The following is a 17917-nucleotide window of genomic DNA, read 5'->3' as shown; positions in this document are numbered from 1 at the left end:
TAGTCTCCGCTTATCTTGTCTTCTTCCTCTTTCCCCTCTGGGTGAATATATTTTCAGTCCTGTCTTTTGATTTCATGGGTATCAATACTTACACAAGGTTTGGGATGTGTGGCTTCAACTTGTCTGTGATCACATGCTCTGCTTCAAAATCAGTGGCCGTTAGAACACTTTACTTGATGAGAGGGAACAACCTTTACACCTACTGCAAATAATCATTTTTGACTACCTAATAAACAAAACAATAGCATACAACAACATCACTTTCTTTGAGAGAAATTTTGAGATTAAAGTAAAGTCAGAGGAATAGTGTAAAAGAAAACTTCAGGACAACACTTCTTACAAATTACAAAAGTATTGCAATTGAACATGTTCTTTTTTAGGAGGCTTGCTTCAAAATCAAGCCACACTACCCTATTGAGTTATTTAAAGACAATAGCGCAGAGGAAGTGAATCAGCCCCACTTATCTTTCTAAGAGCCTTATCTCTCTTTAAATTTTTTATTATTCAATTTACAGCAATGTAGTGCTGCTTCCATTGGAATTACCACTGAAATAGGAGAACCCAGATCATTTGCAGAGAAATTTTGGCAGGAAATTATTTGCAGGCCTGAAACATAAAATAGGAGAAACTGCATTTGTCTATGGGGAAGTAAAAAATTTGTAGAAAGTTAATATAGAGAGCCTTGTGATTCAGACTTAATATACTGAGCTTTTCTCTGGACTACCTTTAAAGTATGGCGGCTCGAGATTTCATAAAGCAACTAGCAGGTTTACAGGGTTTAAGGTTTTTCAGTGATGATGAAGTGTTTCCAATCAATACTTCCTTTTTGGCCGCTGATATTGCCGGATACTGCGTAATATTCCACAAATTCATAATCACACCACATGAAAAGTCCAGATCAAGGTGATCTATTTATATCTATTTACATAACACATTTGACAGACAGCAAGATAAACAGGCTTTGCATTTTCTTTCATATTTTGGCTGGCTCTCCGCTTGGGGCTGACTACCCACCTTCATCTGCAGGACACAATACTCTATGAACAATGACAACAGCGATCCAATCCCCACTGCTGTTATTCTCGCGGAGCATAATCACAGAGTGTGAACTCTATTTAATGAAAGTCCCTTTCTGACTGATCTTTCCATTCTCGGTATGCCTTTCACACACACAGACGTGTTTGTTGCATCCCTTCTCTGCATCAATATCTATGTTGTTGGCTCCATGCAGGTCGGTAGAAGGGATGAAACACCTATTGAAATAAAATGAAACTGGATGTCTGAATGATAAGTCCATTTTTCTACCGCCACCATGAGGTTGACATTTGCGGTTGGATGTGAAATATGAAATATGAAATATGCAAATGTGGAATGTACTGCCACCATATTTGGTGCGGACATTCAAGTCTCCCTCAGGATGAATTGTAATAACTCTAGTGATCTTGTATAGTGCCTTCATTAGGTCAAAATATTAATTTGTCCAATAAGTTAAGGTCAAATTTGTGCAAAACTAATGACAATTCTATCAGCCTCAGCTGTACTTTGTGTTAACTGCTAATTAGCACGTTAGCAGAGTAACACGCTAAACTAAGGTGATAAACATGAATATTTTTTTCCAAACATCAGCAGCTTATCATTGCCATTGTTACTATGTTTGCATGTTAACATTGGAAATTAGCATAAACCACTACTCTACAGTAGTACAGCCCCACAGAGCCGCCCACATTGCTGTAGACTGTTGGTCTTGTTAAATCAAAGTTCCTAAAAGGCCATGTTTTGTGTAAGTTATGCTTTAAAATAACTAAATTTATACAAAACATGTTTTTGCCAAAGACAGTGGCTTGCTTACATGTCAAGATGCCTAAAACTAGCACTTCCTGTTCAGAATGAATTTAAATGCAAAATGTATAGTGTTTCCACCCACTGGAGCAGATCAAATGAATGTATTTTAAAAGGATCTTATTTCTCCACTGCTACAAATTCCAAAAGAGCAGATGCTCGATATGCTTTCTTCGTCACTTTAAAAAATAGAAGAATAACTACAGGGAGCAGAGACCAGGCGGACTGCATCACTTCTTACAGATGGTCTGATTTTGCCACATTGATGAAAGACAGGCTCTCATTTCGGGTTTGGGGTTTATCATCATTAGTTGAATTGACAAGGCCTAAGTATTGTTTTTGTTCCTCTGCTCCTCCCAAACACAAACAAAAATCGCTGACTTTTGTCAGACGCGCTTCAAGGCTGTCTCCCCAACTTGCTTGTCATGGAAGTAGATGCAGAGGAGATTTATGAATAGCTGCACTGCTAAATTATTACAAGAGTTCTAGAGGACATATTGCAAACTGCCTTAATTTAAAAAAAATCTTTCTTCTCTTCTTTCTTACCATGACACAAAATTGCAGAGAAGTGCAAATGACTGAAAGGAGGACTTTGACATACATTTAGTTAAACTCTTCAACTGTAAAACAGAAGCCTCCCCTTTCCACACCTCTCCCGAGGATTCTTTATCTCTGCTGTGAAGGGGAGCTCTCTCATGTCAGCAGCTGAGGTAAATACCATTTTTTATCAAAGACTCTTTTTACTTCAATGAAGCCTCAAAGTGTGCTTTCCTTGCCACTGTCAAGCTTTTCCCTTTTCATGAACTTACTGTTTTAACTACCAGTTATTGGTGAGATTGCATTTACAATTTGTGGCATAGTTTTATGTAGTGGCTGTTAATCCATACATAGTGCTATACAGTACAATGTATGCGTATGCATAACTATATGCACATGAAAGGGCAATCACATGAAAGTATTTGAAAAACCTTTTGAATGTATTTTTCTTGAACGAAAGCTTAAATTTGGTGATGCCTTTAAGTTGGGAATTTTTTTTTTAATCAATGACATGTATTAGTATCAACTGTGTATTAATTTTAATTGCAGAAATCATCAGTATATTACAAAGAAACAATGCACACTACAGGCCATAAAATGGTAATTATGAGTTATTTTTAGTTACATTCTAAGTAGTTATACTGAAAGTATGCTCATCTATATAATGAAAGCTGTAGCTTTCTGTTGGGCAGCAGTGATGGCAAGTTTTAATATCATGACAGACAAGTTATTACCTAGTAAGAATATAACAAATACTGCTGAAAATGTACATCAATCATCATAACATTTTTAAAGTAGCACGAGAACATCACTATTCATTGGAGCATGTTACTAACACTTTCTTCTTGTAAGCACAGCAAAGTCACAATGATGCACAGAAATTGCATGTTGGTACCAAGGAAGAGTTTAAGCAAAAAAAAATCAATTCACAGGATCAAACTCACGCTTACTGTGTGTATAAAAAGCCGCTGGATTTTATGCCCAAAAGACCAATATATTTATGTATTATGCATTTAAAGTAATTTTTAGCTTAAAATGTGCCTTAAATGCACATTCATTGCCCATAATTGATGTGCTGATCGAGGCACAGAAGACAAGTTTGCATTTTTGAAAAACTCAGGATGCTAAAATGGTGAGCAGGGACAGAAAATATAAATGTCTACTGTTTCATAATCTCTCCTCTGAGAGACAGTTGAGTTATTCTGCTATACTTAGTCTGTTTCTTTCCATTGTTATCATCTCTCCCTCTGCTCTGCTGCCTCACTTGATGTGTTTCCTGTATTTGTTGTTTATCCCTCTTGTCTCTTTATTCTGCACATACTTTGCCTAACACACCCATTGTATTTCATACAGTATTGTTGCTACTATCTACTTACATCACTTTTTGGTTGGTTGTAAGTCTTCTCTTCTTCATAACCCTCTGACAGAAGAACGAATAATTCATTTTTTGCACGCGTTTTACTTAGACTTTCACCAGACTGATGATTATGTTAACTTCTATGCCACATCTGACACTAATGATTCCAAACAACAAAAAACAAGCTTTTACATTACAGCTTGTGCATTTAAAAAGAAAATACCACTAACGATAAAGACATCCTTATACTCATTAAATTATTTTGCATGAAACTTCTGCAGGAAACAGTAACTTTAGGTTTAGAGACAAATACATAATGTATTTTTTTTACAGAAAAAACAAAATAGCTCAATACTGAGATTGGGTAGGTGACCTAGCAGAAGTTGGAGTGTGTGTGTTTACAAAGTAGCCACCCTTTGCTCTGATTACTGCTTCGCGCACTCTTGGCATTTTCTTGATGAGCTTCAAGAGGGAGTCACCTGAAATGGTTTCCCAACAGTCTGGAAGGAGTTCCCAGAGATGCTCAACACTTGTTGGCCCTTTTGCCTTCACTCTGCGACTGTGGAGGCGCAGCACTCCATCACTCTCCTTCTTGGTCAAATAGCCCTTACACAGCCTGGAGGTGTGTTTGGGGTCATTGTCCTGTTAAAAAATAAATGATGGTCCAACTAAATGCAAACCCGGGGGGTGGAGCGCGCAAGATGTTGGGGTAAAAATGGGTTAGTATCCTTCAATTTGGAATAAATCCACAACAGGTCCCCCAGAAAAAGCCCCCCACCCATCACATCCTCCTCCATGCTTCAGGGTGGGACCGACAGTAAAACCATCCTCCCCTTTTCTGCGTTGCAAAAAAACCCTGGGGGTTTGGGAAGCAAAGATTCAAACTTGGACTATCAGCCCAAAACCCCAGTTTTTTCCGGTCAAGTCCTTTCCCTTATGTTTCTTGCCCCAAAAAAACCCTTTCTGCTTTTTTCCCCCTCCTTGCAGGGGTTTTCCAGCGTTTTTTTACCATAAAGGTGATCACGCGGGCCCTTTTAACCCTTGTTCTTTGAGTGTTACTGCTAGAATTTAGGGGATTCATCGGGTTTCAAATTGGGGCCTTTTAAACTTGCGATTTCTGGGGCTGGTGACAAAGAAAACCCATCCGCAGCAAAGGCTATGGTCTTTTTTCCTGTGGCGGCCCTAGTGACCCCAGTTTTTGTAGGTTGATTTTTTTGGGGGACTGCACTGGGGGACACATTCAAATTTTTCTAATTTTCCGGCCCGATGACCGCATTTGCTGATTGGTTCTTGCCAAAATATGAATTTAAAAAAGGTCCAATAGGGCTGTGGCGTGTATAACCCTGACTCTGAAAAATGATGGCCCCAAACCCCTTTAATAGGCAAAAATTTCCCCTAAAACCCTGCAAGGCCCCCTGTGAAGTGAAAAACCCTTTTTGGTGATTTCCCTAAAACCATTAGAGAACACCAAGGGTTTTCGCACTATCAAAAAAACAAAGGGGTTTTACTTGAAAAAACAGAAAATAAGACTTTTCATTATTTGCCCCTTTTTTGTTAAGTCTAACCAAGGGTTTATCACAGTTTTGATGCCTTCGTGATAAACTACAAGTAAATTTTTATGAAAATAAAGGAAAACATTGAATCCAAACTTTTGACGGGGGTGTGTGTGTGGTGTGTGTGTGTCTTTCTCCCCCTTGGCTAGCGAAGCACCTTTATGGGGGCACTCCCAATATTGGATCCTTTCTTTTCCATTTCCCGTTTTTCCGGTACTCTGCAATTGTTTACCCAAAAAGATTTTTATCCCCTTCCCCGGTGCACGGTGTGGTTTGGGGAGTGTTTGTGTCGCCTATATTTTACCCCTCACCCGTCTCCTCTGCACTCCAGTTCTCCAATCCCGGAGGGAAAATTTATACACACACTTAGTCGGTTTTTGATTGGGACTTGTCCCCCCCTGCTCAGCAATAACACAGACACAGGAAGTAAATGAAACAGGATTTAGACAAATACAAAGTGTTTACATACTAAATCATCCCATGACTTTCTACTTCATAAACCTATCAGCTAGAAAATGGAAGAGGACTCTGTCTCCTGGGGACTCATTTCCATCTGCATTATCCTCTCAGACACCCAGAGGGTTTGAAGGCTATTTAACAAAATCTGCAGCAGAAAAGTAGGTGTTTTGGTACACTGGCCAAAGACAACAAATGAGAGCTTGATGAAACCCAGACTAATAGGACTCTACCAAAACTACTGTCATTGCTTAATAATTTACCTCTAAATTGTGCTGCTTCCATCTCCCCAACCACTCTTTTTCAAATTGTATTTTTTTTTTTTTTTTTTACTAAAGTCTGCATAATGCTCTTCCTTTTCAAGCTCTGTTATCACTTAAGCTGAAAGTCATGCTTTAAATTTGCAGTATATTTGGAATCTTGTACAGCCACATGCAGGTGAATCATTTTTAATGGGAAACCCTCTATATTTGCATCCAGCACTTAAGGGTTAAGTTGGCAACGTTTATAAAAAAAAACTTTGCTGAAAATCAATTCAACCTGACAATAGCGCATGAGACAGATTATCTGTGAAAGAAATAAATCACATAACTCTCAGCCAATCAGTTCTGATTCTAACGCAGTGTGAATAGAATCATTACACTCGTTCGAGATGAGCCAGGTCTGCGCAGAATCATTCACCGCCGTTGCATGCCAGTTAGATTTGTGTCCAACTTGATCCCGACTTGCTCTGACGTCATGCACAGGTAGGCAAGGAAAATATCACGAGAGCAAGGCGGCCGCGGGTTTGAGATGCAGGCAGCACAGTTGCTTTTCACCGACTGCGAGACCGAGGCGGACCCAGATCATGCTGGGAAACACTGGCCTCTCATCTGATTTAACAGCTGATTGGTTCACAATCAACGTTTTTGTATAAAAGACTAAATCCGTTCAGATCACGGACCATCTACAGTATGTTGTTAAATAAAATTAGCAACAGATCACATGTAGAGCATTTTTGACAGCTACTCTGTCATAATAAAAACAACTGGAGACTAGCTAATATGTGGGTCTGATAACATTTTATTAAATTGGAATGAGAAGAAGGACCGTATATGAGGGTTTCTGTGACTTCCTGTTCGGACTGAAGGCTGCTGGAAATGGCTATGAACTGTCCAACTTGACAGCAAATTTTTGTTTCCACCCCCACTTTTTTGTCTGCCGCCTGCTCTCCTCCACTTTACAGGCGAGGTGCAGTTAATCTCTAACGAGCCTAATGACTGCTCGTCAACTGCGATCAAACATTCAAATTATGCTGATACTACGCTGAACTACGCTGATCAAATATGATTTAGGGTTCTGTCTATTTCTTAGCTCAAATTATTTTAGAAACATATTTTATTGGACTGTTTAGCTATAAAATTTGAGTTTTTGACCAAGTCAATCAAAAATCTGGCACCGATTGGTGAAGAACACGTTAGGCTTGTTCAAGATGAACCGCGCCTCCCCTGTAAAGTGAAACATGTTCTCCCCTCTTCACACAATAGCTGGCTTAGGGAGGTCCTAACTCATATCAATCTTGAGAATGTTAGATTCTCAATGCGTGTTCTGGTAATGTTTTTAACAAAACCTGGCAGCCTTTCATAGAATACTTAGACTACTATTTACCCAGAAAGTGACTAAATGTTGCTGTGGTTCACATTCTTTTTTCCCCTCAAACAGTGGTTGGGAAAGGATAATGGGTGACTACGGTTCAGTCATAGAAGCCATTCTGGCTTAGTTAAGCTGGTTGTTATGTTCAACATAAACTGTAGGATAGGGTTCTTGCTACCTTCCAACAAGACTACTTAGATGAATTGTATGTATCAATTGTTGTGAACGGATTTAATCTCTTGTTCCTAAACGTAACTATCAGCCACACAAAATGTTTTGTACAGAATAAGTCTTTAAATCAGACAAATAAAAATGAAAATCCCTCAGATCTTATGTTTTTTTTCTAGTTGTGTTAGCAGCAGCATAACTGCAAATGCTATTGTATTTGTGCAAATATTTTCAGCAAGATAAGAATCCTGCATTTTCCCCATACCTTGATCAATTTTTCTTAGAAGACAGATGAATGTATTTAGCCCATTTAATATCAGCATATAAGTGTCTCTTGCAGGACAATCTTTTTTATCATAAGATGCAATTTCATAAACAGTACAATACAGTATTATATATTGAAAGTCCCTCAACAATACGCTGAGGCTGTGTAATGTAATTGTACTGGATTATATTGCAAGTTGCTACCCTTCTTCCATGATACTATTGGTGATGTAATACATTTGTTCCATTGGATCGTCCATGCAACATGTGTAAGGCACAAAGTCCAGTGCAATTTTTTTTTATTTTTTTTTTTTTTTTTAACTTGAGGCATCCAGGGCACTGCAACAAAAAAAAACTCGAGAATCTCAGCAACGCAAAAGCAGAGAGGGGAATACTTCACTTTCTTTGAAAACAATTACAAAAAGACACCCTAGTCTCATAAAACATGCTCTCTCTCTAATCGGGGCCTTACACCATTCATTAACATGCGCAGGAGGAAATGTCTTTTCAATGATGCCTCTTAATCGGTTGCCCACTGAATGATAGATGTTTTATACTTTCTGTCACTCTGTTAGAAACAGCTTTTTTCATCTTGCCATTTTCATTTTCTTTATCTGGCAGTGTCATTTTTTTCTAATAGTGGTAAAATATTTTCATTCAAGACCTAGACTCATCCTTAAAGTTATTTTGTACACTAATGAAATCTCACTCAATTCCACTGAGACAATCTGCTACATTCCTTCTGCTGTGTATGTGGTGCATGTTGTTTAAAGTGTTTTGAGCTTTTTGTCTGATATATTGTGAGCTGTTTTAATAGATCTTCCCTTTTATGGAGATGATCCAGCAGTCACTACATACAAGGTATATTGGAAACGGCCATTTGTCCATGAGTTATGGCAAGATACCTTGTTAAGGACACCTTGCTGGTCAAGGAGAAATTTTGACTTGAAGGTGGTGCATTATGATCCCAATGGCAACTTGCCTTGTAAAGATATCTTTCATCAACTACAAAATGCTAATGCTATATATTTCTTTGCAGGGTTAGAAAGGCAGAGGTAGGCATAAACCTGACAGGTCTGTAGGTGTTTTGATCAAATAGGATCTCCTGTAAGGTGAAGCATTGATGCTTGCCACTCTGCTTAATCAAAAATGACAGCACCGCCTTTTATAAATTCACCACACATGTGCACTCATCTGCACAGTATGCACACACTCAAAACACTTGCATACAAAAACAGCCATTTACGCCCTCCTGTAGAAGGTTATTACAGATGCAAATTATGTTTGATGACTAACACTTCTTTCACTTTCACCTGAAAATACCTTGTTATTTTTCCTTCTTTTTATTATTTTCCTAGCTTATTACTTTACTTAATATAAAATACACTGTCGGATACTGATGATCAGGTAGTCATTGCAACAGACAGATGACGTTTAATAAACAAAACACAGCCCATTTAGACTTTAGGCCATTTTAATCTCTCCCACATAACCAGAACTGGAACTGGTAATAAACATTCACCCTGATCCCACTCACGTTTAACCAGAGTTAATTGCTCCTTACCATGCTGTTAAACAGCTAACAGCAAGCAAAGAGACAAAGTTCAGAAGCCTGCCCAACTGTGAAATAGACAGCAAATTGCACGTAATCACTCCATAATGAACTCAATATGTTCTATACAAGACCCCTACAATCATATTGAATTAATTAAAGTTTTAATTACCAACTTACAATTTAGGTATTTGAATGCTAAAAAGAATTGCAAAGTTTTGTATAATCTGTTTTAGGCCACATCTAAAAGTGTTATTAATTTCCATAAATTACAAGCATATTTAAAATAATAGAATAATAAAGCTGAAACTAAATAAGAAAATCCTGAATCTCATATCAGCACCCTCCTTACCTGAATCCCTTTGTATTGATGTTTGGGTGTTAAACCCATGTTAATCCAAGGATTTATTATAGATCGTTACTGAGACATCCCATTAGATTAAATTTATAAGGTTCTATCTGACTTTTTTGTCAAATATATTTACATGAAACTTTTTTAAAGATTATTAACATTAACTTTAATACTGCAGCAAGGTGGGGCCAGGAAAACAGGTAAGTGATGATAAACTTGTGCTCATGTATGTATGTATGTATGTATGTATCATCATCAACAAGTCACTATCTGAATTGCTGTGACTATTGAGGCCCTGAATAAACAATAATTAATTTAAGAAGAGAAACAATGGCTTTTCTTCTTTGTCGTGGGAACATTTGTCATACTCAAAACTCAATATTTAGACTTTAAAAAATGTGCAGACGTTTTATCCCAGAAACAACTGCAAGTTAATAATTACCACAAAGCCAGTTGGTGGTTCCAACAGAACTCTGGCTTCACCTCCCTATGGAAGCAGCCTTCATTAGAATACAAAGTGGAGAAGGGTGAGTTTCTCCTCGGACATGGTTGATGGTTTTCTTGAAAAGCCAGACGATTGTTGAAATGATGGTCAAGTGTCACCAGTGCATCTAAAATGAAAAAAAGAATGAACAAAATACATCACTGCATGTGAAACCCAGGTAACAAACCAAGCAATACATAATAAAACAGAGATTAAAACAGCAATTGATAAATAGAAAATAATTAATGATATAATCACTCATCATTCTGCTGGTCTAATACAATTTTCAAGTGAGGTTAGGAAAAAGGTATTTTACTGACTAACTTGTAGGCCTAATTAAGCATGTCTTAGTTCAGTAAAAGAAACTTGAATTTAGAATTTGTATGGTTATATTTCCCTAGTTACGGTAATAAGGAAAATGGGCATTAGAATACTTTTTTTTTTTAGCTCTAGAGATTTACTTTTGTTTAAATTGAATGATCCACATTAATTTTTTGAAGTGAAAAGTAAAACAGACTGAAACATATCTTTTTAGTTAACTGACTTTTTTCCTCATTCTCAGAGTTGATAACATTAAACTAAGACTAAGCGTTGGAACTAAAACTAAAGGAGTATCCTGCTTGAGTGTGACATTGCATTTAAAGTGAGTTAAATTGCTAATGTACTGTATGGATATATGAGTTGAATGGGGAATCTTGGACTGGGATTTCCTATAAGGTTGAAATTACTGTAAGGGTTCGATTACAAATTATTTTAAATAGGGGCTTCCTGTTCACAAGGAAACAAAAAAATACTAACAAAAAGAAACATATCTTTAATAAATGGTTTCAACCTGTTAAGTCGAAGCATTTAAGAAAATACAGAAAAGTCTCAACTTGAATTACACTATCTAGTTGACATGTAACTAGACTATTAACGAACCAAAATAACCTATTTTGATCAAGAAAAAAAATTCCATTCAGAGGCTTTAGTCTCAGGTAAACTATTTCATTGATTTATTAATCACATGTTCAAACCCTAGAACTGGCCCAGTAGATTATAGGCCTCTGTAATACAGTGAGAAAAGTGCAACACACGCAACTTCTTATTCTTCTTCTTCATCTTGCCAACATAGAAACATGATTGAAGTCTTTACGTTCCCCTTCTTGTTGTGCTTTGCAGTCTGATGACACGATAAATTCACATTTGAGTTCTATCACTGCGCTGAGGGATTTGCAATATGAAAGGTACTACTGATTTGCTTGTACTTAAAAGGCCCAATGTGAACAGTGAAGTTGAAGTAAGTTTTAGACAGAACATCCATAACAAAGAGTTATGCCATTAAGGAAAGAAATCAATTACTTATGCTCCAGGCAAAATTTAATGTATCACTGCTGTGAGGTGTTGTAAGTCTTTCAGCTTATACTCTGAGGTGATTAATTAAAGCAATCCAACTGCTGCGGGCTGATTGGTGAGTGATGCAACGGTCAACAAAACTTGCCCATGCAGATGTATTAAATATATACAGGGATCATTATGTGTGGAAATATGTTCCGCCGACTGAGTTTCAGTTCACACTCAGGAGAACTACTTTTTTGTGTTTTTACAACCTGCTATTTACCCTCTTTGAGGAACTGTAATTCAGTCATCGTAAAGTTGATCAGTCTATTTTCCATGGCTACGTCTGCATTCATCAAGGTATTGTTTGGAAGGCATACGTGGGAGTGCCATTGCCGCTGCTGCGAGCCATATGGGCCCTTTACAACCGTATTGAGTATAGTTCACATTCTTGGCACAGAGTCAAATTCAAAGTGAGTGATGGATTCCAAAAATGATCTCCAATATCTTCAGAGCTCTATGACATTAGTGTTTCTTTCTGCAAATGATGATGAAGTACGTCTGTCCTGATTAAATTGTGACCTTGACAGTGTTTCAGAGTGTGTCACAGTTTGGCTAAGCATGCTAAAACCTTGAGTGCCTCTACAAATTTAATGCTATAGCCTTTAGGTGGGGTGTGACACTTCCCTGAGCAGAGGCGTTTAACAGTTGTATGGTCTTACTAGATTCGGTTTGCCAATCCTTACCCCATAACTCTGCGGAGGAGGGTCTGGCTAGTCTACACAGCATTAAACGTGCTGTGTGTTTATTGGCATAGTCGCATCCAGATGACACAAGCCTTACCTGATCGTGTTCATTGAAAATGTTACTTAAGTAAGTAAGTAAGTATCTAATTATTATCAGGAAAATGTACTTAAAGTATTAAAAAAAAAAAAAAGTACTCAATGCAGAAAAATCCTCACATTTTACAAACTGGAAACTGTCAAAACAGTGTTTAATCGGCTAATCATTTCCCCCGTACTTATAGGCCTGTATATTGTTGGGTAGTTTAATGTTAAATAAAACATTGTATTTTAAAAACGGCATACGTTGTGTGTGATGAAAGAAATCTTTATCTGTGAAGCAAATAGTACCTAAAGCTGTCAGATAAATGTAGGAGTGAATAGTACAATCTTTCTTTCTGGAATGTAGTGAAATAGAATTAGAAAGTGAGGTGAAAATAAAAGACTTAAGTAAAGTACATATCAACCTCAAATTTGTACTTAAGTACAGTATTTGAGTAAATGTGCAAAGTTTCATTCCACCGCTGTCAATCTGTGTAATGTATGTGGTTTTGTGGACGTCTTCTTTCGCGACACAGATGACACATAGGTTTTGTATTCTTGAGATTTAACCCATTGATAACATCACCCCATCATTACAGCACATGATGGATGTCTCACATATTGTCAGGTCATGTCATGATTTATTTATTATACACATGAAGAAATTGTGTTTATATTCTTTCAGCCACTTGGTGAAAGAAAGCATTATTTGCATTTGAAAGGTGTTAGCTATGATAACAAAAAAACTATTTATTTCTAGCAGTTCCAAAGGAGATGATTGATGAGCAGTAGGATCATTATAATAACTGTAATCCTGTTTGATTGATTACAAAATATACTGTAAATACTTCTTTTTCTTAACTGGAAAAAGAATGATCATTTTTCTTTTTTGTCATTATATATTCATATCATTTATCAACAATATCCAGCACTGTAAACATGTAGGAATCAAACAAAAGCTATGCGGTTAGCCTTCTGTGAAGCAATGGAGTCAGTCTGCACATTAGAAGTAGAAACATCTTAAATCACAACAGCCGTCATAAAATCCTTGTGCTTTTACTGCAATAGCTGTATTATATATTGCTATTACCCATAGTGATTAAAGACATGTGACCATCAGCAGATTGAAATAGGTTACATATCTGCTCAAGTTCCAGGGACACTTATTAAAGCTGATTTTTGTGATAAGTGAAAGGTTTAAAGACAGCCTTGCCCTGCAGCGGGGGAAGCTATCTTTTCTTTTCTCTTAAATCAGGTTGCACTTCTGCCAACCGCCCACTTGTTTATTTGTTTACCATAGCCTTTGGTGCTATAGAGGATGCCAGCACCTGTGAAAAAAGTTGTAGAATATCTGATAAAAAAGGCTATTTACCTAAATCTCTCAGTCATCAGAGGGGAAGTTATGTTCAATGTTCTGTACTAATAATATGTACAGTATAGTAATATGCCTATTTTTAGACTAGATGGTGCCCTCTCTGTTTGCAGGAGTTAAAAAAACAACATCTGTGCATGAACAGGAAGTGTTAAAAGGATAAAAGAGAAAAAGGGATGGATCTATTAATGTTTATGTGCCATGGACAGATGTCCACTCCCAGACACAAAAAAACTATTTGCTGAGTTTGTATACTTTTTACATTACATGTCATGTAGCTGACGCTTTTATCCAAAGAGACTTACAACAGCTATACACAGTATGTCAGAGCCTCTAGAGCAACCAGGGGTTAAGCGTCTTCCTCAGGGACATATTGGTAAATATATTTAAACCCAGGTCTCCTACACCAAAGGCACGTGACATATCCACTGCACTATCACCACCATTTTGTGCTTGTTCTGTCGTGCAAAATTGACAGAGTAGCATTTTACATGGGGGGGGGGCAATGAAACAGTTTGATGCTTGATGTAATTATATACAAGTTAAAGTAGGCCGAACCGGAATATTAATGTGGGATTAACATGTAATATGCATACATGTTTCCAAGAAATACAGCCTGAATTAAGTATTTAATTTAAACACTTAACAGTAATGTGTGTCTGATAACAAAGCTGTTTCCAATGACATTTAAAACCTCAGACCAATTTGTACCTGTCCATTCTTGTTCTGTTGATTCTGCAGTGTTTTACTCTATGCTATTAAGTGTTTAGTAGTTTTAATGGCAGTTGCGCCATTTACTGCTGCAATCTAAGACTGAGTACCATTTGAGATGCCACAATGCCATTACCAGACCCAACAGAAAATAAACAATGACACACAAGATGGTTAACCCTGCGGCTGGCAGAGTGCTTGGGGTTTAGCACAACATGTTCTTTGGCACAAAGCAGTTGACCGTCTGGCAGTCCCTCCAGGAGTTCAGACGTTTTTTGAGATTGTTATGACCCAAAATGCCTGATGTTGTAGGAGCTTTTGTTAAAAATTGCGATAAAAGTTGCAATGTTTTCTGATGTAAAAAAAAAAACCCATCTCATTTCTCATCCTGCCCATCGCTGCAACTCTTCTGCCTAAAACACTTGGCCTGCCTTCCCAAAAAGTCCAGACTGCTCTGATTGGTCAGCTGGCCCTCTCTGTTGTGATTTGTCAACCAAATTCAAACAAGCCATTGAGAAAGCTGTGCTTGCTCAGGCAGCACCTTTGTGTTTTAAATTATATTATATTTCAAAGTGCACCCACACTTTTGATTTTCTTTTCCCAGATATTTTCTGTTAACGATTTAAATCCCGGCCGCCAAGATGCTCCTCCATCGGTCACAGATCATGGAAAATTAAACTTAAATCTGTCATGGAGCGATTGGATTTGCTTACGCACTTTAAAAAGATTTATTTAAAAGTTTCTTTTCAAATTTTTAATCACAACATTATACATTGGTATTTATGTAACATCATAGGCTGTATATTAACATATTGGGGAAAAAACAGCTAGTTCTATGTAAAATCAGCGATCATGCACCCCCATATAGCGAAAATGGCACAATCCTCGTTTTATAACACCTCTGTGAAGATTTGACTGTGAGATTAGCAGTCGAATCAGGTTCTTTTGATCGATGCATCAACTATTCGACTATTTGTGGTCACCCCTAAACTCATTACATTTTTAGCATTCTAGAAATAAAACTACAATAAAAGAAATTGGAGTGGGACTAGCAGCTGGCTTAATTGCCCAGTAAGTGTTGCCATAAAATCTCAACAATACTTGGAATTAGTCGGCGCAATGTTAAATACAGTCAATATACCCATATGTGCAGGACACCCTCTCCAATCACAGCTGTGAACCTGCAGACACACCTGTCCAACCATATCTGGACTTCCTCTGCAGGTAAAATAACAGATCTCAACTGAGCTCATTGAGAGCTTGTTGATAAAAGCCAAAAAAATAAGAAAAAACACAAAATGTGGGAACACATGAAAAACATAAAAAAATAGAATGACAACAATCAGCTGTCAGCAACAAACATGGAAACTAAATAAGACGAAGAGTTAAAACTCAGAATTTAACCCTTAAATGACTTCTGTCTATTTCACTTTACACAACTCGGCAGAGAATCTAGGAGACCAATAAAACCTTAGTCCAGCGTAGAGCGGCTGGGTGAACGTGGTCTGGACTCTGTGGAGGAGAGTCATGGTTTTAGAGACGCTGTAGAAGGACAGAATGCCTGCAGTGTGATCCAGGTACACTCCTACTCTGGAGGACACAGGACCTGAGACGCGAGTTAGGACATTGTTGTGACAAAATGTATAACTGTTTTTGTTACAATCTAAGGTCCAAGATTTGTCATTTCGTCCAAATAAACATTCAACCGACCCCCCCGCTCTGCTGATATTCTTGTATGCGACTGCTACAGAAATTCCTCTCCCTCTCATCTCCACCTCCCAGTAACAACGTTCAGTCAGATTCTCTCTACTCAGGACCTGATACCAGTCAGTAAATCTGTCTGGGTGACTAGAATAAGACTGTTGTTGTCTCATTACTGTTGCTTTCCTGTTCCCCTCAGATAATAACAGATATGTGTTTGCTGTGTTTGGATCTAGTGTGATTTCACGTGAATATTTTAAGAATCCAGCTCTGGTCTTGGGCTCTGGTTCTGGCAGTAAAATGTCCACTTTAGTCCCCGTCAGTGAGACGTTTGTCCCCTTCTCTCTCAGAACATCCTGTAGTTTATCTCTGAGTTCTGACACGGCCGCTGTCACGTCCTCAAAGCCGCTCAGAGGACTGATCTGAATGCTGGATGTTGATTGGCTGAGTGGTGCCAGCGAGGGATAGTTTTGCAGAAACTGGTTGTGATCCTCTGTGTGTGAGAGCTTCTTCAGCTCAGCGTCTTTCCTCTTCAGCTCAGTGATCTCCTGCTCCAGCTTCTCCTGAAGCTCTCGGACTCGACTCACTTCGCTTTCCTGCTGGGATCTGACCTGCTGCTTCACATCAGAGCTCTTTTCTCCAGGAGACGGATCAGCTCAGTGAAGATTTCTCGCGTCCTCCACTGCTTCATCAGCAGAGAGATTGATGGCCTCCGCCTGCTGTTTAAGCAGCTTCACATCTTTCTCTCTGTCTGGATTCTCTGTGGATGTTGAGTCGACTCCCCTCGAGCTCTCTCTGCCTCTCAGCTCTCTCTGCTGCAGCTGAGACTGTGTTGTGGCCTCTATGTTCCTCCATAGAGCAGAGATAACAGATAAGCTGCTGATCAGTACGGCAGAACATCTTCATCACCTCATCATGACGAGAGCAGACGTTCTCCTGGAGCTTCTTGGACGGCTCCACCAGCTTGTGTTTCTTTAATGGAGCTGATTCATAATGAGGCTGAAGGTGTTTCTCACAGTAAGAAGCCAGACAGACAAGACAGGACTTGTGTGCTTTGAGTTTCCTCCCGGTGCAGACATCACAGGCCACATCTTCAGCTCCAGCATAGCAGTGATCAGCAGGAGCAGCTAGGAGTCCAGTCGTCTTCAGCTCCTCCACTAAATCTGCTAATGTGGTGCTTTTCAGCAGGACAGGCCTCGGTGTGAACGTCTTCCTGCACTGAGGACAGCTGTAGCTGTACTTACCATCCTCTCCATCCCAGTGGCTTTTAATACAGTTCATGCAGTAGCTGTGTCCACAGGGAGTAATCCCCGGATCCTTCAGTAGATCCAGACAGATGGAACAAGAGAAGGTTTCCCGGTCCAGCTGAACTCCTCTCTGCGCCATCTCACCTCTCGCTCAGTGACAACTGTCTGAGTCTCACTTCCTGTGAAGTGAAACTAGTCTGAGCTCTGATGTAAAAACATCATGTGATGTGCAGTTGTACTTCCCCAGCATGCTGGCTCCCCCCATCTGCAAACTGTAGCTCTGAAGGGGAGGGAACAAGGAAATGTGTGCACAGAGTGGAGCTGGCTGTGGGTGAGAGCAGGAAGAGGGGGGGGTGGTCATCAATTTGTGCTTCCTTCCTGGAAGAGGAGCGCTTTAAGAGAGAGACTGGCTGTGTTGCAGTGCCCATACTACCATTAGTATGACAGAGGAAGATTTTATATGTCCCAATCCATAGTATATCAAATGCAGTATGCCAAAAAATGTCCTAATGCACCCGGTCACATTGTGCAGTATACAAGCCAGCATGATT

The 17917-nt window shown here is 38.7% G+C and overlaps 1 pseudogene; it reads right to left on the bottom strand.

Annotated features, from left to right (window-relative positions):
- Positions 1–15784: 15784 nt before the first annotated feature.
- LOC116704549 (tripartite motif-containing protein 16-like) lies at positions 15785–17550 on the bottom strand (annotated as a pseudogene).
- Between the last annotated feature and the right edge of the window lie 367 nt (positions 17551–17917).

Source organism: Etheostoma spectabile, chromosome 16, assembly GCF_008692095.1.
Source record: "Etheostoma spectabile isolate EspeVRDwgs_2016 chromosome 16, UIUC_Espe_1.0, whole genome shotgun sequence".
NCBI lineage: Eukaryota > Metazoa > Chordata > Actinopteri > Perciformes > Percidae > Etheostoma > Etheostoma spectabile.
Note: the sequence above shows the minus strand (reverse complement) of the source record. Positions and strands in the feature narration are given on the sequence as shown.